General features: G+C 36.5%; 2 pseudogenes; both read left to right on the top strand.

Annotated features, from left to right (window-relative positions):
* The window catches only part of LOC144370355 (short coiled-coil protein pseudogene), a 51,285-nt pseudogene extending 32,935 nt beyond the window's left edge, over positions 1 to 18,350 (top strand).
* On the top strand, positions 87 to 3,159 carry LOC144370354 (protein lin-54 homolog pseudogene; annotated as a pseudogene).
* Positions 18,351 to 23,451: the final 5,101 nt, after the last annotated feature.

Below are 23,451 nucleotides of genomic sequence, written 5' to 3'. Positions count from 1 at the left end.
TGAAAAATTTTAGAAACAATGGATTTTTATTACATTTTAGACATTTTTTTAGAAATAAAGATTTTATTGTCTGGCCATCTAAAAAATCTTGTGAGTTAGAATTTTAAAGACTTCTATATTTTTATTTAATTAATTGATTTGAATTGAATTGTTTGGCTCCATCTACTGACTTAAATTTTAATTGATGAGTGCCAATTTGTTTAAATGCCAGTTTGATACCAAGCACACTATATATAGACAGGAAAGGCCTATATAATTGGAAATGCTAGGTATAAAATCTAGTAGCCATGACGGATACTGAAGTCAAAGGTGATCCTAGAGGTGGTGCCAGATGAGATGCTAACATCAACCTGTGGTCCAGTATTCATGAAGCTGATCTTTGCAAAAGCAATTAATAGTAAAGCAGCTACATATCAGACAATATGATTCATTGCAGGTAGAGTTCTTTCACAGTCTACCCCTAGAACTCTATCAAAGACTATAACAATATCTGAAAGTGGTGTTATTGCATCAGCTTTCAGTTTTACAATGCAGATGCCAAATAAAATAGCCATCTTACCTTTGAAGTCACCAAATAGAGCAATGAAATCAGCTGTGCAGGGCATCACTGTTGGAGGAGTGAGCATATCACGATTTAAGACAGATATTCCTCTGGAAACTGCTCCCAATTCCTCTAGAAATGCTGGCAACTGTTCAGCAGATTCAAGTGCCTGGAAGGAAGTTTCATTATGTCTGATTTGTTACTGCCACAACAGCCAGTATCTTAACTCAATCAGTTAGTCAGAATCCAAGTACAAGCATTAAGCCTCTTTAGGAAGCAAAGCCAGTGGTTGTTAATACAACCCCAGTGCACATGTCAGTTCTGTTTGTCCAAGCTCAGGCTTTCCAACAAGTTGTCCCAAAATCAATCAATCCAGCTTCATAAATAGTAACTAACAGCCAACCACAGCATTGATGCCTTTCACCCCACTGACACAGATCCAGCCCAATTTCTCTAACCTGCCTCCAGGTACTATCCTGGCACCAGCTCCAGGAACAGGGATTGTGGGTTATGCAGTGCTTCCAGCTCAGTACATTACTCAGCTATAGCAGTCTTCATATGTGTGTATAGCAGTCAGCTCTAATTTTACTGGAACACCTGGTATCCAGACTCAGGAAAGTCTTCCATTCAATGGTATAATCCCATCAGTATCTGCCAGTCAGACAAGAATGCCCTGTAATTGTAGAAAATCACTGTTTGAAATTATACTGTGATTGCTTCGTAAATGGCAAATTTTATAACAGTTGCAGTTCTACTAATTGTTATAACAATTTGGAACATGAAAATAAAAGGCAAAAAGTATAAAGGAATGCCTTGACAGAAATACAGATTTTAAGCCTAGGATAGGGAAAGGAAAGGGGGAGAAGCATATCGATGTCATAGCAAGGGATGTAATTGTAAATGTCAGGATGTCTTAAAAACTCCTGAGTGCTATGAGGAAAAAAATAATGTGTTCCTCAATATGTAAATGTGTTGACTGTAAGAATTTTGAAGAAAGCCCAGAAAGAAAGACATGGATGCATTTGTCAAATAAAGCTGAAATAAGAGTGCAGCAACAAACTTCATGAAGACTAAATTATCTTCTCAGACTTGCTTACTAGGCCAACACTGGCTTTTGAATAGTGGAGGAGGAAAATTGCCACTTAGTAGGTTTATAACTAAGAAAGTAGTAGTTGGATTCACACCCAGGCAGAGCAGGCAGACAAGAAGAGAAAATCAAAGGCAGCAGCAGAGTGGATGATTCTTGAGGAATTGGGACGCTGTTTGATGTGCATCATCAACTCTGCAGGAAAAGCAAAAAGTTACCCTGCATCCATGAATTACTAACTCTTTCACAAGACTGATGAATGGACCTGTACAGAAATGTTAAACTATCTTTCAGAAAGTCAAGCATCCTTAACAATTACTGTATTTTAATTTATTTCTTTTTTAAAAAATATGAAATTATAATATTGAAAGAGAAGAAATGAGAACATTTTATATCTTAATTCTATGCCTCATCTAAATTGGATTTTCTTTTTAAATTTTTTTCTTTATTATATGGATTCTTAATTTCCTCAAGTGGTTAAGAATCAGATGTCCTATTCTTCTGATTCTATTGGCAAAGAACATTTATATATTACTATAATATAATTTATAAAGTATGGTATTGTGTGACTTCGTTCAGTTGAAACAGCCAAAGAAGCATTGGTATTGCCCAATCATTCTTTGGTTCTAGATTTAGAATAAACACAGATAGAATGTCTAGATAAACAAATTATGGAACATATTTGAATCAAATGACATCTTGTGTTTAGAAAACCAATATCTTTTTACGAAAAATTAGCTTTATTTAGGGTGAATTATGGAATATGCTATTTTTACTTTGGAAAATAACCAGGGGAAGAAATCCCCAGGCAAATTTTTTAAATTAAGAAGTTATATTTTCAAAAACACCCAAAATATTAAGGTACAGTAAGTGATTTTCAGAGGAGGGGAAGTTTTTCTTTAATGAGGAATGGCTAAAATGCTTAGAGGTCTCTTCATTGTCCTTCAGAGGTGGTATGTGTTTGAAACAATAAATTGTTGAAGTGATTACTGGGTATTGTTAAAATGAGGTGTGTGTGAATTTAATTAAACATTATGTAGGGGGTAACAGAGATCTTCACATAAGTATCAAGTATAAAATTTGGCTTGGATGGAGAAATAAGGAATATAGAAGCTGTAACAGATGAGTTTAGGGAAAGATTTTTCATCAATACATTTCTCTTTGTAGGCTTGGACTAAAAAGCTTCAAACCAATACATGATTCTTACTTTTTAACTCAAATGGACTGCCTAACAAAGCACTCAAAATTGTAGTGGGATTTGTTTTTATGAGGGATATTTAATATGCTATTATTTTTAGCTAGTGATTTGGTAAGGTGAAAGTATCTGTGTTTTTATATAATTGCTAAAATAACCTAAATCCTTTTCAGTAATTTAAAAACTGAATTTAAGAGCCTTTTTAAAATTAGGACTCCAGATTTTATGACAAGAAAAAACGATGTTGGTATTCAGGCATTCTGTTAGGTACTTTAATCCTCAGTAATTATTATTAGTCTATGATCATTACTTTCCTACAAGGACTCCATAGTTGTATGTATTAAGTATATATATATATATATATATATATATATATACATATATATATATATATATATATGCTAATATGAAAATGCAAGATATAGGTAATAGAAATTAAGTAATCCAGAAGAGGATTCCATTAATCATTAAAGTATCCTTCTTTTGAAATTTGGATTTATAAAATTATAGCATAGTAACTTTAAATGTAGATACTGCAGACATTCTTAGCACCTGAATCTATTATGTTTAAGTAAAATTTGTATCAATATAAATTAGCATAAGAGACAAAATAATATCTAGTCAAATTATTTTTCAAGAGATTGCAATTAAATTGCTGGTATAAATCTACATTTTGTTCATTTTTATATATTCCATATTAATTCTAATTGTATCATTGTGATGTGTATTTATATAAAGTGTGCAAAAAATGTCTGTAAAATTTTGATCATAATTGTAGAGTATGTATGATGGCGTTGATTAAGAATGTCTTGTTTGTAATCAAATGCTATTTATTTGAAATTTTCAGGAAGATAACTAAAGTCTTAAACTTTTTTCTTCCCATGTAGTACTCACTAAAAAAAAAAAAAAACCTTTTTGTATTTAGGTATTTGCATCAAATTGCTGAACAAGAATAATAGCCACATTAAATCAACAATTTTAAATGATTATTTGGGGGGGTTTTGGGCATATAATTTTTTAGCTCTGTTTATGTCCCAAAGTATAAATATTATATTTACTAGAGCTCTTCAGATATACTTTTGTATATTGTAAAAACAGGAGAGCAAATTCAATTTCACAGAAAATAAACATTTATACTATTCTGTATTACACACACACACACACACACAGAGACTGGTTGTAGGTTAGCATAGAGTGCTGTCCTAATGTGTGGAAGACCTGAGTTTGAGCCATTCCCAGCACAGAGGGAGAAGTCAAACTCATGCATCTGTAGACTTGTGTAAACACCATTAACAATTGTGTGCTGTTTTCCAGAAGCATACCTTGAGATTGTCCCAGAAAGGGCAAAAGTAATAGGTTGGCAAAGTTGTACATATGACCAAGTGGCATGGAAAGGACACTGGGTACATTTTTATTACTACCTTAAAAAGAAATCATGGTGAGAATTATTGCTAGAAATGAAAACAGACATTTAATTATGATGAAATTAGGGAGTTCAAAAGAAAAATAAAATAATTATGAATTTATATGAATCTAATGACATGGCTTTTAAATTTGTAAAGACCCAAATGGAAAATAAGTATAAGGAAAAATAAACCAATTTACAATGTAACCATACATATCTCAACTATTACAATAAGCAGTCATATCAGTCAATGAAGATGTAGAATCTGAACAGTATGATTGATAAACTTACAGAATACTGCACTAGCTATTGACAAAGTACACAACTGTTTCAAGTGCAGGTGGATCATTTGCCAAATTTGGACATGGTCCATGTATAAATTTCAAAGGTTTGAAATAATTTAGTAGTATATTCTGACCATTATGGAATTAAACTAGAAACCAATAATAAAAAGATAAACAAAACCCATGACTCTATGAAAAGAATGAGTTAATTACAATGAAAATTTAGAGAATTTTTAAAATGAATAATAATGGAAAAATGAAACATATCTAAAATTACAGATGCATTAAATATTGTTTATAGTGGTTTTGGCCCAAAATACAGAAGAATGACTAAAATAATTGACTATTTCAAGAAGATAACAGAAAGTAAATATTAAACACTGAAAAGTGTAGAAAGAAGAAATAATAAAGAAAACAATTTAATAAACTGAAAAGAGACATAAGTTATCAAAGTCATTCCACTGATTCTGAAATTTCCTGGAAAAGTAGTTTACCATCTCTCACATAAGAAGTGGGAAATATGAACTCTCTATTTATTAAATAAAGTTAAATGATAATTAAAAGCATTACTGTCACAAAGAAATCCAGGCCTAGGTAACCCTCCTGGAGAGTTCTACTAAATAGTTAAGGAAACACTAATACCAATCTTAAACTCTGAGGACAGAAGTTTCAGCTGATTTTATGAGGTCCAATTAGTAACCTGATCCTAAAATATGCAAAGACTTTACAAGAAAATAAAAGGTTGTAACATCCATTATGGATGTAGATGTACAAACACTTTGGAAAATAAGAACAAATCAAATTCATCAATATATCCCATATTACAATGAGGTTGGGATTCAAATATCAATTATATATTCACAAAACCAATTATTACGTGTCACCATGTTCAGAGAGGAATAAAAAAATGGCACCATAAAATGTTTTTAAAAATTTAACACCCATTTTTTGTAATACTAGTATGTCAGTAAATTAAGAAAACTTCATTAAACTGGAAGATATATCAGCAAAATGGAAAACCAATGAAATATTGAATTCTCTCAGTACAATGTTGAATACAAGTATTAAAAGTGGACACTTTTAGGGCTGGGGTTGTGGTTCAGTGGTATAACACTTGTCTAGCATGCTTGAGGCACTGGGTTCAATCCCCAGCACTACATAAAAACTAAATTAAACAAAATAAAGGTATTGTATCCATCTACAACTAAAAATACTTTTTTTAAAAAAGTAGACACTTTTAGAATTAAAAAGTGATGGAGCTGGGGTAGTAGCTCAGTGGTAAAGCACCTGCCTGATATGTGAGGCTCTGGGTTTGATCCTGAGCACCACATATAAATAAATAAATTTAAAATATTATGTCCATCTACAACTACAAAACTATTTTTAAAAAGTGAGTGAAGCAAAAACATTTCTCAACATAATTTACTGTTACCCTTTTATATGTCAGCAAAAGGTAATTGTAAAATAAAAATTTTAAGTGAATCCACCTAAGTCATATAATAAAACATCATATATCTGGAAATAATTCCAATGAAAGATGTGCAAATCTTTACACAGAAAATTGAAAGCATTTTAAGAGAAATAGTGATAATTTTTAAAAGGAGAGATGCCATCTATGTTCATGTACCAAGAGGCTTGGCATTACAAAAATGGCACTTCTTTCCAAATTAACGTATAGATCACTGAAGTTTCAATCTAAATTTCAGTGGGCTTTCTTTTGTATGTGAAAATTGACAGCTGATTGTGGGCATCACAGGAAATGAGGAGATGTACTATTAAAAATATAATATTGAAAAACAAATTTGGAGTCTTTGTCTACCACAAGTTGAGACTTATTCTATCTCAGAGATAGAAAAATAATCCCCACTAGAAAAGAATTTTGAAGTAGATCTTTGAGTTACTTTCTTGACACATCATTACCTGGCCTTCAGGGCAGTGGTTCCTCAGTTTGGAATTAGTGCAGGGTCAGCTGGACAGCTACCCAGGATGGAGAGACAACCCTTGGATCCTCCCTACCATCCCACAAAGAGACAAATGACCAGGTGAGTTCTGGCTCTCAGGTGAAATGTAAAACAATGACCTTTCTAAAAACAAAAATGCAGGAGAAACTTCCTGATGGAACACTGCCACAATAATCAAAGAAAGGATTGGTAAATTGTACCCTGCTTAAGATGGTCCATTTATCCAAGGTGCTGGTAGGAGAGTAAGAAGGTGAGTCTCAGGCTGGAGTAGACATTAGCAGTGCACATATAGGGCAGGGCACCCAAAACCAAAAACTTGAGTCATCAGACAAATTGGGGTAAAAGGAATGAATGGTGACCAGGGTGGCTCAGAATGCCTGTGGCAAGCAGAACCTGTAAAATGTGGAGCTTGCCATGCAGATTGGGTGTCCTTAGGTGTTGTGAGTCAAGTTACCCTGATCTGTCACCCTTCTGTGGCCAGGCTAGGGCATGGTACTGACTCCTATGGCTGAAGCCCACTCCATGCAGCTCTGCAGCCCCATCCCAGGACCTCAGCCTCCAATTTCCTGGACAAGCAGGAGAAAATGGAAGTGGGATAGAATTGAATGGAAGTGGGGACTCCAGAGTTGACCAATAGCATCCTATAGTATATCCAAGCCCTCATTAGCTTGAGTTTCAAATCAGTAACATTGATACTTCTTCCAAGTCCTAGTTAGCATAAATATGGACCAATGGCAGTGAATCAAGTGCTATATCAGCCCTGAGACTAGCAAACTTAGATTTTTATAGTGCTCACAGCAAGACTTCCAGACTTGCTTTTGCTCTTGCCCCTGCTTCTGCGTGTAGTGAGAATAGGTAAATCGTTTTTTTCCTTGAAAAGACCAGAGTACAGGTAAGGGAAAAACACAAATTACTGCAATCAGATATCCATAGGCTCAAAGAGCCCATGAAATATAACTGAGGCACTACCTTGCCATCTCCCAGCCAGTGAACACCAGCCAGGTTTGTTAAGAACATTGGAATGATTTCTCTTTCAATAATGCACCCCTTTGTGGTTGTCACATGTCCATTAAAATCCTGCAGTAGTTCCCATCAATACTTCATTTACTTTATTTTGTTCATTAATTCTCCCAGAAACCTAAGTATTCACCATGAAAAAAAAAAATCCCAGATTTGCCTAAAGAGGGCTGTGGAAATAGGTGTTTTAGGATAAGTTCTGTTGTTGTATCTTAATTGCTTATGAGGAAGTGTTATGACCCTGCATTTTTGCTACTTGTTTTCATGTTTCTGATATATATATTTTTAAATTTTAGATCTTGTTGCCTCGTCATCCAGAGAGGGTAAGAGTAAAACTAGCCGAGAATATCCAGGAACTGTGGGTTATGAATAAAATTGAAGTTGACTGGCAGTATGTTCAGGTACATGATGTTAAAATATATTTTCAGATTCTTTTAATTCATCTTAATATAAACCCTTTTTTTCCTTTGTCCTGCTGTGAGATGTCATGAGTCAATTGGTTTGATTTTTTAAAGCATATTAATTTTGCATAGGTTTTACTTTCACTTTCTAGATGGACTGAGATTATTTGTAGACTCATTTAAGGATGGATCAGTTGCCAAGTCATTGAAAGTTATCTGTCTTTGGGGTGAAAGTTATACTTTAAAATGGGATTAACAGACAATGGGCAGCAGAGATTTCTGAGCCATTTAAATAACACCTCAAGCCTGAAGTAAAAGAAATAAGTCAATCTTATTTCCTGTGTCAAATCTTCATCTCCTCTTATTTTCAGCTGTACATAGTAGTCCAATATCTGTGATTAAATGCTTCCAAATGCTGATTTTCTAAAGATTTTAGTTCAGAATATTTCAGTACATTGAAAGACCTGTTTTTAGTAGGACCTTGTTAATATTCTCATTTTTATAATATTGTTATTCTAAATATCCTAAAGTTTGTAGTATTTTGTTGTACTTGATTGAACATACAAATTGTACTTCCAAGTAATAGTCTATTGCTATGATGTATGAATGAAGAGCATTTATTACTAATGTTAGTATCAGCTACTCCACACCACTCTGTAGTATGCCTCTGTAGATGGCTTTGTACTCTCACAGAATATCAGGTTGAGTTGTCATTACAGAGCATGGTTATGAGATGTTATTTGTTTATCTGAAGACGTAGCTGAGGCTCTTTGCAGACTTGTTAAATGCTAGTCCTATAGCTAGTGAGTAGCATCTATCGTGCTGCAACCCAGGTTTTCTAACTTACAGTTGAGAACTGGTTTTCACTACAAAACTTGTCAAAGCATGTCCAGAAAATGAGATCCTTGCATTAACCAAACAACAGTTAGATGTTTATTACATCAGAAAACACTTAATTGTTATCTAGTTTGGTGTTGTGTGCATTGACTCTTAAAAATTGAGAAAGTGGATAAATGCTTAATAAAAAGAGCCAGCAGTTAAAATCAGTAGGAGAGATTGTAAATGTGTAAATTATTGATTGCCAGAGGAATTAGATAATATTCACCAAAAGTTTCAAGATTAAGGAAAGATGATTATAGGATAAGAAGATTGAAAAAGAGCTCATAGAGAAAAATAAAAGAGCAACTCCCATGCCCCTGTGGTAAGTGCAGCCATTCTCCGAAGCTGTGCTCAGTGAAGACACTGTCCTTTGCAAGCTCAAAAATTACCTCAATAGTTATGCTTTGCAGTGAATTATTTGTTATGTATCTTCTTCAAAAACTGAGGGAAAGTTCCCATGACTGTTACTCTGGTTAACTTTGGTTCAGTTCCATTCAGTGTCATAAGGGCTCTTCCTGCTGTACTCAAAGCACTCTGAGTTTCCAGATTCTGAACTGCAACAGTTGCCCAGAGACACACACATATAACACATAGCCTATTGCCTCAAGTTACTATTTCTTGATCCAAGATGCTTTGAAGGAACTTGAGCTTCATGTGGCTCCAGGAAGTGATTGAGCCCTGGGTCCCTGAAGTCCTGCTGCAATCTGCCCATTTCATGGGCTGTGCTCCATAAATACTTCCTTGTGTTTTCTCAGGACCCCTTCTGGGCAAGTAAAGTATTCAAGGGTATGTGTGTCTTTAGGAATTTTGCTTAGCTGTCTGGTGTGTTAAATTGGTAGTTTTCTGCATAGATTTTGTAGTTGATATGGGATATATTTCACAGGAGCATCATGTAAGGGCTCTGTGTTATAGAATAACACCAGGCAGGTCCCCTCTGTTATTTATCTGTCCCTTTAACATTTATTGCTTTCCTTCTGCTAGCCTGGCTGTGCTTGGTACTGGGGACACAAATTCAGAAAGACCTTGGCCCAAAGGTGCTCTGTTTACCTTTTAGGACCTTTCTGGTTAGCTCAGCAAAGACACTCAAATAGTCCCAGAGAGAAAAAGAATACATAGGACTTTTCTGAGAAACTAGGAAGCTTCAAGGAGATAAATGTTAGCCCTGAGTATAGTACCTGTTGGCAGCAGTCAGCACAGGACCAGATGGTTCACTTTACAGATGCTGGTTCCTGGGCTGAGGAACCAGCATCTGTAAAGTGAGAAGGGGAAGGAATTGGGCATTTGCACTGGCTTTTAAGTAGCATAGAAGAGAGGACCGTGCTTTGTACAAAGTAGTGGGAAGTCTAGCCACTCAGGTAGAAGTTATATCACAAAGGACTTTGGGCAGTGTGCTTTTATTCTGTAAGGGGTAAGAGCTTAAAGAATGCTGAGGAGGGAGATAATATTCTCAGGTCCCTGCACTGGGGAAGCTGTACTATTTTGCCCAGGGGATAGGCAGTAAGTGTCGCCACTCTGCCTGGCCTGGGAACAGAGGGCATGATTGCAAGAGTTGGTTCAGAATTCAAGAATGCCACATGAAAGGGTAGGTTGCTGTTTCATTCCAGACACCTGAGAGGACAGTGACATTCCTTCTTCCCTGAAGCAAAGGTGAAGGTGGAGTTCCATGCAGGGATTACCTTGGGACTGACACACATTCACTTTTTATTTAATATTTAGATCTAGGATTAGAGCTGTTTTAAAACACAGTTTCATGTATAAGTCCTATACCTTTATAATGATTGAAGAAAGAAAAGAATGAAGCTTTTATTTCTAACTTGGTAATATATTAAGACTTTTAAAAAGTCCTCATTTGTGTTTGCAAAATTTTTCTTCAGCACTTAGAGAAACTGGTCATTATTTCCATGGAGGAATGTGTTTCCTAACAGCATATGGCTGTCATCCAGTGCCACTATGGCACTAATGCTATAATTTTGGTCTCTAAGAAGATAGAAAATATAGTTACCAGTGCAAGGATAGGGGATGTCTTCTTCACTCCTAATGCCATGGCTGATAAGTTGGTCCTCTGTAATCTTTGTTTTTGACATCTATGTACTCAACGAACTGCAGATCCAAAATATTAAAGAAAAATGATTTCATCTTCACTGACCATATGTGGACTCCTTTTTTGTCATGATTTCTAAACAATATAGTGTAACATCTATTTGCCTGTTAACTACTTTCCATCAGACTAATACAATAATTTAGAGGTAATTTAATGTATCCAGCTGGGTTCTATCAGATTATATGCAAACACTGCCATTTTAAAGAAGGAGCTGGAGCATCCATGGGCTTAAATATCCATGAAGAGTTCTGGAATAAACTCTCTGTGTATTCTGAGGGACAGCTATGTACACTTTCAAGGATTACAATGAAAACTGGCTTTGTTAAGCTAACCGGTTTTGTTAAGGCAGTAGAGTGATTTGTGAGAGTATAGATGACTTTCAAGGGATGAAACGAACATAAGTATAGAATAAGTCAATCATGTTGTTTATTGATGTCTCTAATCAAATTAGAGCTAAAAAGAAAAAAAATATTCCTGTAATTAAAATTATGTAATTACCACACCCTCTTACACAGGATTTGTTTTAGTTTATAAAACTTGTTAAGTGTCTGCCATGCATCAGGCACATTCTCGGTGTTTGGAGAAAATCAAAGAACAAAAGACTGGGGTTGGGGTTGGGGCTTATTGGTAGAGCACAGTGCTTGCTTTGCATGTGTGAGGCACTAGGTTCCATTCTAAGCACCACTTAAAAATAAAATAAAGATATTGTGTCCATCTACAAATATTTTTTTAAAAAGAACAAAAATGCAAATCCTTGTTCCTTTGTTCTTCTCTTACAAGTGCAGGGAGACAGACAATAAACTAACAAATAGATTGGGATCTAATCTGTTAAAAGTGTTGAGTATTTTGGAAGAAAAAATAAAGGAGTAAAATGGGTGGGCATACTGCCCTGTGAGCAAGACTAGTGAACCTCATGGAGAAAATGAGATCTGAGCAAATGCTGGAAGGAGTGGAGTGAGCAGTAGTGTGGGCATCAGGGGAAGAGTATGCATGGCAGAGGCCCACGTGAGCTTGAGGCATAGATGGGTGTAGAGAGCAGGGAACACAGAGGATGGTAGCCCACTACTAACACTTAATCTGATGAGGGCCTGGGATCCTGAGACAGCTTCCTTTGGCACAGTCCTGAGTGCTACTTCTTGCTCTAGGTCTCTACTCACCACCTGTTGAAGCACCATTGCTTGTCTGATGCCTTAGAGTATTTTATTTCCTGTCAGGTCCCAGGTTAGAGATGACGATAAGAGACAGCACCCTTGTCTGGTAGAGTTAGTTTTCCAAGCTGCCTGAACAGGCACACAATGACAACTTCAATCTGTCTCATTTTTCAATCTGTCTCACCTAAAAAAAAATACAAAAAGGAATGTTTTACTTTAACTTAGCTATGAAGTTAGTTGAATTCCAGCTAGAACTTTCCATTAATGTGTAGGTGGATTGGATGGATATTTGCTGGGAATTTTGCTCTAACCCTGTTATGTTCTGCCTTTTTGCTTCATGTCAGCATTCCCCAAAGGTATCCTCCAGGTATTGATGATGTTACAGAACATGGAAATTTTGTGATCCAATGGATTTCCACTCTGAGTGTGGGTCAGAGATCAGGAACCAGGCCAGTCAAAACTGGTTACTGGTCTGTGACTAAATGAGTAGGGATATTAAGAGTAAAGGATTAAACATTTTATACATGTTGAAGGGAGAAATTTAATCCTATTAAGCTAATAACTTGAAATGGTGAGTATGTATCCTTTATGTCTTCATTTTGAAATGTTAATTCTTCTAGAAGTTTTATTGTATTTTATTAGAGATGAAGACCATGATGGAACTGGAAATTTAAAACTACTACCTTGTCATGGGTGGTTTGAGAAGTACTGATCTGACCTGTTTAAAGGATGCTGAGTTCAAAGGGTTAAATAAGTGTCATTTTTACTTCACACTTTTCACATCTGTGTACTGTCAGTAGCTAGAAAGGGTAGAGTTAGCCTTTCCTGTGTCTAGGCATACTGAGTCACAGCACCCTATTTAGAGAGTCTTCTGAGACTGTCTGTCTAAACAATAGTCTTTTCTTTTGGGAAGAGCTCTGATGGGAAGAGCTTTTTTTAAAATCATCTCACAAAGGTGACTTTGCTCTTCACTGGCTTTCTACCCGTGGATCTCTTGAATTTGCTCTCCCTTTGCAAAGGTAAAACTGGGGCTGGGTAGAATAAATGAATACACATTCAAATTTATGTAAAAAGTTTAGAAAATTATTTTGAAAAGTCTGTGACTTTTGTCCCTTTCATTTTTGATGTCTTGTAGAACTAGTTTTGTTCAAATAGGTTACTCACCATGTACATTTTGGTTTGTTATTTTGGTTTCTGTTTTGCTAATGATAAAGAGTTATTTTCACTAAAGCCATTTTACCAAGGACCCAAAACATAAAACTTAAACAGTGTTTCAGATTCTAGAATTTGAGAAATAAACAAATTGGGCACAGACTTTGTCTGTTCAAGTAGTTTGTTTGTTTTGTTTTGTTTTGGGTTCTGGGGCTTTTACCAGGAGACACTCTTCCATTTAGCTACTCCCTCAACCCTTTTAATTTTTGAGAAAAATTCTCTTTAAAGTTGGTCTTGAACTTGTGATCTTCTTGCTTCATCCTCAGGGTACCTGGGGTTAGAGGTGTTCCCAGTTTCTACTAGTAACTTAAAAGAAGGAGGAATACATACCAATCAAGTAACTTATTATTCTACGAAAGATGACACATGACAGGTATGCCTGTATGAAGAGTGCACTTTGTCTCAACACTGGGCTTTTGTATGTAGTATGTCCTATATTTCTCTGTGTCACAGAAGTTTGTCCATTATGCTTAGTAATTCTTTGAAGCTCATAATCTCTCCATCTTTTACAACATAATTTGGTTAAATCTGAGCTACATTCCTGTAGTTTTAGTGGTCAGAAGCTAGGATCCAAAGAGTAAGCCCTGGAATGTACACACCATATTTGCATGTAGTATGCTGAGCCCTGCCCACTGCAAATAATCCACTCTCATTGATGACAGCTACTGGTGGATGGTTTGATTAATGACTAGCTATGTAAACTGTAGTGTATTTCCCTATACTGAATACTAACACACCTTTTCATGTGATAATTCTTAGCATTTCTTTGCAGATATTTCATAGAGATACATAGTGTTTATTTATATGGTTTTGTGATGAAAATAATTCTACTAGTATTTAAAAAAATCAAATTAGAGGGGTAAAGCCCCTCCTTCTCCCAAATTTACACCGTGTTCATTTCCACTATGCAAAGGATGTAGGGTGATTTCTGTTTTCTTTTTGTTTGTTTGTTTGTTGTTGTTGTTATTCTTGTACTGATTTGGCAAGGGCCCCAGCAGAGTAGATGAGAGAACAGTCTCTGGCACTGGGCAGCCTGGTGTCAAGGACTAGCATCCACCAAGGTGATCTTCCTGAAGTAACACAGCTTCACTGATCCTACACTTTGTTCTCCTTGTTCAGTGGCAATATTAGTGTATCTATTTCTTGTCATGATGTGGGGGCTCAATGACAGCATTATGTTGAAGCCTTTGGCATCACCTATGTACAGCAGAGCAAGCACCATCAAGGGTTTCTGCTTGCTGGCTTTACAGTATATCTCAGAGGGATTAACAACTTTTTTCATCGAATCCTGAGAATTAACAAACCCTCATTTTAGATGAAGGGGTGATTTAATCTAAATATAACATGGTACTCTTTCTGTGGCTTCCTCCCATGTAAATTGTAAGCATATGACTTACTTTATACCCAAACTATCATTTGCATATTGTAGAACAACATGAAGTTCTGACATCTCCTTCGGAACAGCTCAGATCACTAGAGTATGCAACCAGGTGTCCCTGAGTGGACCACCTAGCTCAAGATCTAGTATCTGGTCTCCTGTTCAGTTGATACAATATTGTTCAAATTCCAGGTCTTAATTTCTGAATCAATAAGTCATGGTTCAAAAATTAGTATTATAATGGTGTTTAGCAACACACAACATACTTTTGTAGAACACATTCTTTAGAAGTTAACACATAGTCAGTGATGTTCTCCTAGCTGAGTATTTTTCCTTGAGTGCTAGTTGTAGGATTGGTACATACGTGGGGGTAGGAGAGGGAGGAATGAGGGAGATAGGACGGTGGAGAAGAGTGATACAGAGGGGGAGAGACAGTATGTAAGGGCAAGTTGTTATTGCTATCTATAGGAGCAGGAGGTCCTCCCTCTGCTCCCTCTTCTGTACCTTTTTCTTTTTTTGGGGGGGGTCTCTTTCTGGCAGCAATCTTCCCAGTCCTGAATATTGTGAATCTTTATGTTTAAACTGGGGCCTTTGTTCTTCTTGAGCTAACTCTCTGCAGCTGTTCTCATCATGCCATGATTTAATTACCACAGAGTTGCTCAAAAGTGCCCCAGTGTTTATCCTTAACACAGACACCTGCTTTGAGGGCAGGAGGTATGCATCCCAGTGTTCCTCAGTGTATGATGAAGCAGTGTCACCTGAAGGCTCTTCATTAGCTGAGCTCATGGGCCACTTATCTGGCTGCCCAGCCAGGAACCCTGAGTCATTCTGGATACCTAATTTTGTCTTAACCCTGTGTCCAGCCCATCATTAGTCCCTCCAAGTATAGCTCCAATCTGTCCCTCCCCACTACCCCCATGTAGACTGTCACCAACTGTCATCCAGACTACCCACAGTCTCCTAACTGGTTCTCCCACCCTCTCTCTACATTCTGCACTTGGAATAGCACATTTACACATGCAAATATGTGCCCCCACACACAGGTTGCTTAAAACCCTTCAGTGGCTTCTCATTGCTCTTGAACCCCAAATTGTCACAGGAGCTGCAGGCTGTTCTACATCTGTGTCTTACTCTCCCTTCTTCCCTGTCTTCCAGCCCCCATGACCTCCTCCCGTGAGTTCACTCTTTGCTGCCTTGTCTGTTCTCTTTCCCTTCACTAGAAAGTTCTCTGCCTAAGGTTCATACGGCCTCTTTCCTTCTTACACTGTTTCTACTTATGCCACTTCTTTGGTAGGGATTTTCCCACCACTTCTTGTCCTCTTTTACAGCACCATACAGAATTTTTATAGTTCTAATTTCAATACATAATCTTTCTTGTCAAAGTTATTCAATATTTGCCTTTTCTGTGAGACTCAAAACTTCATGGAGGCAGATATCGTGATTATTTTTATGACTTAAATTTTTTTAGAGCAGCTTTAGTTTTCCAGAAGAAGTTGAGGAGGAATGTAGAGGTTACCCCATGCCATGCAAGGCCCCATCATCCACAGAGGTGTCTTTGTTACCCTGATGAACCTGCATTGATGTATCATTAGCACCAGGTGTTCAAAGCAGGGGTTCAAAAGCACAGTTCTGATGTGAATTCTAGCATGGTGTTCTCCACACATTTGTCCAGATGACTTCTTGCTCACATACTGCAAATATTCCCTGAACATTGATTTTATTTTTTTATCCTTTTCCATGTCCTGCTTCTTTGAATTTCCCTCCATTCTGATTTCTGATGCTGCAGAGCAAACCTGGTGTCTAGGACTTGGTTCTCTCTTCCCTCACTCATGGCTTCTAATCACCTTTTAACCCCTACTTCTTTTCTATTTTCAGTCCCCTTTTAAATGATACATTTTTTTATTTAGAAAATACATTTGGGGGCTAGGACTGTAGCTCAGTGGTAAAGCACCAGCCTTGCACGTGAAAGGCGATGAGTTAAATCATTAGACAACAAAACAATAAGTAAAAAGATATTGTGTCCATCTGCAACTAAAAAAAATAACTAAAAACAACAACAACAAACACGTGGGTATCTATTCCTCTATCAAAATCTCAATTGATATTGATCCATCCAGGCAGATATATGTCCAGATATCTCCATATACATGATATTTAGATAGGTAGGTAGCTACACAGGTAGCAGGATGTGGTGTATGTATTCAGTGTAAAAGGTCATTCATTACACTGTTTGAAATAGCTGAAAACTGAAGATCTCCTTGAAGATAATGAAAAGAAAACATGGATGCAGTTGACGCTGAAAATCAAGTGGAACTGGAAGAAAAAAAACATGACTTTATTAATCAAGTGTTGGAACTCCAACACAAACTTGAAGATCTGTCTGCAAGAGTAGTTGCAGTTAAAGAAGAAAATATGAAGCTAAAATCAGAAAACCAAGTTCTTGGACAATATATAGAAAACCTCATGTTTGCTTCTAGTGTTTTTCAAACAACTAACACAAAAAGCAAAATAAAGTAAGAGATTGGTTTCCCTTCTGTTTCATGGGATTTCTGCTGATCATTTTTTTTCTTTAAAATTTGGATAGATTCCAAAAGTTACAGTACCTTTGTTTGTGGCTTCATTGAATATTTATGAAGATAAAGGCATATCTAGGCAAAATTAACTGGATAGCAAGATACTTCCATGAGTTTGTGTATTATGTTAGTCTATGAAAATGGGCAAATATATTGTAGAGACTTTATAATTAGAACTGCGTATATTTATGAGAATTGAAGAGGAATGTTTTATCAAATTTGCTTTCACATATAGGTTTAGCACTGTCTTTTATTATATAGGCTTAGTAAAATATATAAGAAAATAACCACCATGTTGTGGAAAAGTGACCAAAATCATGTACTGAATGCACAGCTTTATGTTCTCTGTCCACCATCTTGTGCCTACCATTTCCCTTCCCCTAAGGGAAAGAATATTTCAAATTTGTAAAAGAAATTTTAATAGTTAATTATTTATGAGAGTAACCTGACTCTAATTGTTGAAACTCAACCAAAATAAAATACTCTCTTAGCTATGGCTTTTCCTGTGTGATATTTAATAATAAGAGAAGATTGCTGGTTTCTCTTTAAGCAATTGAAGATGAACTGAAACTATAAAAATGGTCTCATACTGGGAAGATTTGTTTAAAACTACCTTTTGCACAAAATAACCCACTTGTTACCTAAAAAAGATAGGAGTTCTTATCATGTGTGTGTTCAAGATAGAGAATCTTGAGAAAAAATAGAAATGGGACAGGAAAGAACTTGGTAAGTATACTAGTAAGCAACTCCAAATGCTTTCACTCCAAATTTGTGTTCTTTCTGGAAGAATAGACTTTTGGCAGACAAAAGATAAAGTTATTCTAACTTAATGTACTTTCATATTTATGTAAGCCACCTATTAGGGAGATCAATTGCCATTTGGTCTCAAGGACATTTACCCAGTAGATCAACTCTTGCAAATTTCCTTGAGAGAGGTTTTTTTTCTTTTTCTTTTTTTTTAAGTAACAGTATCATGAACACATGGTAGAATATACATGTACAATAATGGTAATTTTAATTTTAGTATTTTAGCTCTTTATTCTACCAGAATTTTCTGTAAATTCAACCATTTAGTTTGCAGAGGTGTAGTCATTCTTTAACAATTTTTTTTAAATTTATATTTCAGATTCCTTTTGGCAAGGGAATCCATATTGAAAATAATATTAAGATAAGAGGAAAAGAGATCTACTAGCATAGCTTATGGTTATTAGAGTTGAGCTAATTTCAATCATGGAATAATCTTCTGTATTAGTGTAAGATTTGATATGTGCCATTTTCATATTTACTTTATTTAAAAGTAAAAAAAAAATGAAAATAAAATGTTTTGTTTAGCTTTAAAACAACTGACTTATACTGTGCTTTGAGTTGTCCCCTTCACAACTATTAGGTTTGGTTGTTTGGACACAAGGAAGGCACTGGTAGCTCATGTTAGCTTCTGTTTTGCAGGAATTTGTTGGCACTAGGATGTCATGTGAGTAGTTTGGATGAATACACTGAAGAAAAGGTGAAAAAAATGAAGCCCCCCAAGAAGTAAGTTGAGAGACAGGCTGTATCCACCTGCAGGGTGCAGTTGGTGCAGCCTTTGCAGATTGAGGGAGACCTGGGTGCCTTGCTTGTACTTGGCCATCCACTTCAGATTCAAAAATTCACATGAGCTGAATCACATGTGCTTTTTCATGTCTATGGTGGACAGTAGACTCTCAGGTTGCCGAGAGGAAGAGCAAAGCTCAGTGTGTGTTTGAGAGTGTTTTTAAAAAAGAGTCTTATTCCTAACCTAGTGTTTGTGTGTGTGTGAGCACTTATATCCAAATTTATGACTTTATGTGACTTTTAATTTCTTATCAATTGTTTACAATTTTATTTACTTTTATAAAGAAAACATGTTTGAAAAATAATTATAAAGTATGTTTGTTATCCCTGTTTGAAGATGAGAAAGCTAAGCAAACCCATGCTGAATGACTCTGCCTGCAGTGGTGTGAACTGTACCTGTGGCAATGCTTAGCCTTGTAAACCTCTGCATCCTCACTACTAACAGTCCTTGAAATTACCTGCTTTATAGGAAAGTGTTAGTGCTAAATGAGCAGGTATATGATGAATGGTAGCTATTTTATGATGTTATTATTTTCTCATTTATTCTTACTTAAATATTTAAGCCACTATTTGCAGGCCACACATTATTTTTCCCCACATTTTTTATTGGTACGTTATATTTTTATATAATGATGGAATTTGTTGTTATGTCTTTGCAATACACACAATATAACAATATCATTTGGCTAATATCACTCCCCAGCACTTCCCCCCTACCTCCACACTTCCCACCCCTTGGTCTCTTTCCTTTATAGACCTCACTTTGATGTTCATGAGATCCACTCCCACCCTTGTTTTCTTTTTTCCTTTCTAACTTCTGTGTATCAGAGAAAACACATGAACTTTGACCTTCTGAGTTAAACTTAATTCACTTAAAATGATGGTCTCTGGTTTCATCCATTTTAATGCAAATGATATTATTTTTTTCTTTATGGCTAAATAAAGAAAAATGTATATTAAAATTATGTAGATAGCCAAGCAAGGTGGTGCAAACCTATAGTACCAGCAACTTGGGAGGCTGAGGCAGGAGAATCACACATTCAAACCCAGTCTCAGCAACTTAGCCAGGCTCTAAGCAACTCTGAAAGACCCTGCCTTTATTAAAATATTAAAATAAAGTGTTGGGATTGTGCTCATCATTAAGTGCCACTGAGTTCAATTCCTGGTACAAAAAAAGAAATAATATCCTGCATAAATACCACATTTTTATCCATTTATCCATTGATGGACACCTAAGCTGGTTCCATAGCTTTGTTATTCTGTACTGTGCTGCTATAAATACGGGTATACATGAATGGCTATAGTAAGATGATTTTAATACTGCCATTCATTCTGAAGAGTTGTATAACAGGGTCATATGGTAGTTCCGTGCCTAGTCTTTTGAGAAGTACCTCCATACAGACTTCTGTACTTGCAATAATTTGCAATTACACCAACGGTATAAATGTGTTTATTTTTCTCTATATTCTCTCTACCATTTATTATTATTTGCTATCTTGATGACTACCATTCTGATTGGTGTGTGATGAAATCTTGGTGAAAGTTTTTGGTTTTCCTTTTTTAATTAGAACTTTATGGTTTTCATAGTAGCTGGATTTATCTTGATGAACTTACACATACATGAAATTTAATTTCAGATCATGAACCCTCTTTTATCTCCCATCATCCCACCCCTCCCATTCTCCATCCTCAATGTAGTTATTTGCATTTCCCTAGTTGCTGATAATGTTGAACATTTTTTCAAATGTTTATTGGTCATTTTTGTTTCTTCTTTTGAGAAATGTATCTTTGATTCATTTGCTCATTTATTAATTGTGTTATTTGATTTTTTTGGTGTTAAGTTTTTTGAGTTCTTTATATATTTTAGATATTAATCCTCCATCAGAAATCTGCTGGGGTAGTTAGCAGATTTTCTCCCATTTTGGAGGTTCCCCCTTCACTTTCTTAATTTTTTTCACTTGCTGTGCAGAAGCTTTTCAGTTTAATGTCATCCCATTTATTAACTCTATTTTTCCCTGAGCTTTAGAGGTCCTATTGAGAAAGTCACTTGTGCCTAAAAACTGGAGTATTTACCTTATGTTTTCTTTTAGGTGTTGCATAATTTCTGGTCTAATTTTTAGGGCTTTGATTGATTCTGAGTTGATTTTTGTGCAGGGAGAGGGATAAGGGTCTTGTTTTATTCTTCTACTTATGGATAACCATTTGTTTAAAAATTCTGTCTTTTCCCAGTGTATGTTTTGTTGCCTCTGTCAAGGATCAGATGGATGTCTGCAGATGTGTGGCTTTATCTCTATGTCTTTTATTCTGTACTGTTGGTGAAAACTACTCATTATCAGTAGCATGTGTGGGAATGTGGTAAATAATATCATGGAGATGAAAACAAAGTATCCCCCAACTATCTCTCTTGTGTCATAAGGCCTCTGGCTCCCCCAGATAAACATGAAACCAAAGTGGAAATGTTGTGCCTGCTGAAAATGCAGCCTTACCAGCCAGGGTCTAACCCAGCAGGCTGCACACACCAAGCTCATTGCTTCCAGAGAGAGCTGATTGAAGCTGAGTTAGGACCTTGCACACTCTTATGTTCCAGATGTGTTTTCAAAATGTGTGGACAGTCTCAAAGATGTAATTTTAAGGTATATTTTATACATTTATGTTTTGAAGCGATCCATTCTGCTCAGTTTTTAGTGTAACTAATGGTAACAGATGAGCTATCTGCCATTAGAATCTACTTAAAATCCATATGAAAACATTGATAACTGAGAATTTTACATTGTCCATTTTTATCTGAACTGTATTTCCAGTTTATTTTCCCCACTCTAGATTATATCTTTGGGTGATGTTCTTTTGTCCAGCAGTCTTTGCCTTTGAGTCAAATTGCCAGATCAGTTGCAGTGTTTATTCACATACAAAATTTTGTTATTAAAAAGCTCATTCTTTTCAGTGAACCCAAAATTGCCGCTGTTTATCACAAAAAAACTCCTGTGTTATTATCTCTCTGGTGACAATCAAGTCTTTGTTGAATTTTTTTAAGAAGAAAATAATTACAAACCACATAACGTACAAAAGAATTCATTATCCTCTCGTTAGAGCCATTTATATTCTTTAAGGTTTTTGGAATGTATATGAAAAAGGCATTATTAGTGCTAAAAAGATTTTTAAAAATTAAAAAAAACCCAAACACAGCAAATAATATTCACATTTTTTTTCACCTGAATAAGGAAATGGAATTATTAATTTCATGTTATTTTGTAAGCATAATATTTAATTTTTATACTGTTCTGTGTGTGTGTATAGAGTGTGCTATGTGTTTCACTAAAACCTTGAGGTACAATTTACAACAGACAGGTGCATAGTACCTCGGTTGTCAGGTTGTGGGCTAGTGTGCAAAATGGTCCACAGTGCTGTGATACCCATAGGTCCTGGATGCATTGTGCTGCCACTCAGCTGTTACCTGTGAGAAAGCTTTTGCCCATAACAGGGGCTGGGCTTCCTGGGTTGCCCAAAAAGAAAGAGTTGTGCAGTCAGTCACTGCCACCATCAGCCCTAGTTGTAATCCATAGTATGTATAATGTATGTGTGTGTGTGGTGGGGGGCTGATGGGTGGTTTCAGCACTACTAGGATGCTGGAGAGCAGAGCTGGGTCCCTGCACCTGCTGTACATGTCAACTTGTGGATGAAGGGAGAGAGGCAATGCTGCCATTGGGTGGGAGGTTCCATAACCAGCGAGCAACCTGTTGTATGGGCTGGAATAGTGCTCGAAGACAAGAGGGGATTAGAAGATGGCAGCCTTGCATAGAGGGGTGGTATCCATAGCACCTTCGACAGCAGACTTAATGTTGATCATACAGAGACTCTGTCATCTAGGAACGCATCCACTGTATGATCCATAACTGGGAATAACATGAGGATGGGGTGTCGTAGAGAGGCTCTCCTTAGTTCTTCATGAGGGTTTTAAGATGTGGGCTGAAGAGTGGTGTGTGGAACAAAGGGATACTTATACTTTATACTCCCCATAGGAGTTGGGGCAGGAGACCCTAAAAGTAGGTGGTCTGGGAGAGACTGGTCCATTTTCCACCTGCCTATAATGGATAGAGTTATGGACCTGGGTGCCTGGCAGGAGCTGCTTATTTGAGCCTGGGACAATTATAACAATCTCTGCCATAGAAGAGGGTGTAGTGTCCATGCCAGGGACCTCAGATGGGCAGTTGGCTGCTGCGTCAGGTATGTGGATGCATTAGCTCTGGAGATGGCAGATTTCCTTGCCAGAGTTGGGGGCTGGCCAATGCTAACAGGTTTGCTGGTGGAAGGGATTAAAGGAGAGCTGAGAACGAAAAAAAGAGAAGAAGGAAAAATTCACACACTTGAGGGGTGGGGATTCCATTCTGCAGGAGGCAGGCTGAAGGGGAAAGGCCCCAGGATATGAGGTGTGGGGAGGAGAGAAATGGGGGTGCAGCATCTCTTGTCAAGTGAGTAGAGTGTTGATACTTACTAGCAAGTACACCCACATTGGGACTGGGCCTCAAGAGATCCAGAGAGCAGCAGGAGCAGACAGATGAAGACAACCTCCTCATCAATAATTGGTTTGATTTCTCATTGGTCATGCAGTCATGTATATACATACAGCAATAATAATGTCTATTACACCACATCTGATTCAAATGTATGATTGTCAAGAT

This window comes from Ictidomys tridecemlineatus, chromosome 14 (assembly GCF_052094955.1).
Source record: "Ictidomys tridecemlineatus isolate mIctTri1 chromosome 14, mIctTri1.hap1, whole genome shotgun sequence".
NCBI lineage: Eukaryota > Metazoa > Chordata > Mammalia > Rodentia > Sciuridae > Ictidomys > Ictidomys tridecemlineatus.
This window is presented reverse-complemented; position numbering and strand designations above follow the sequence as displayed.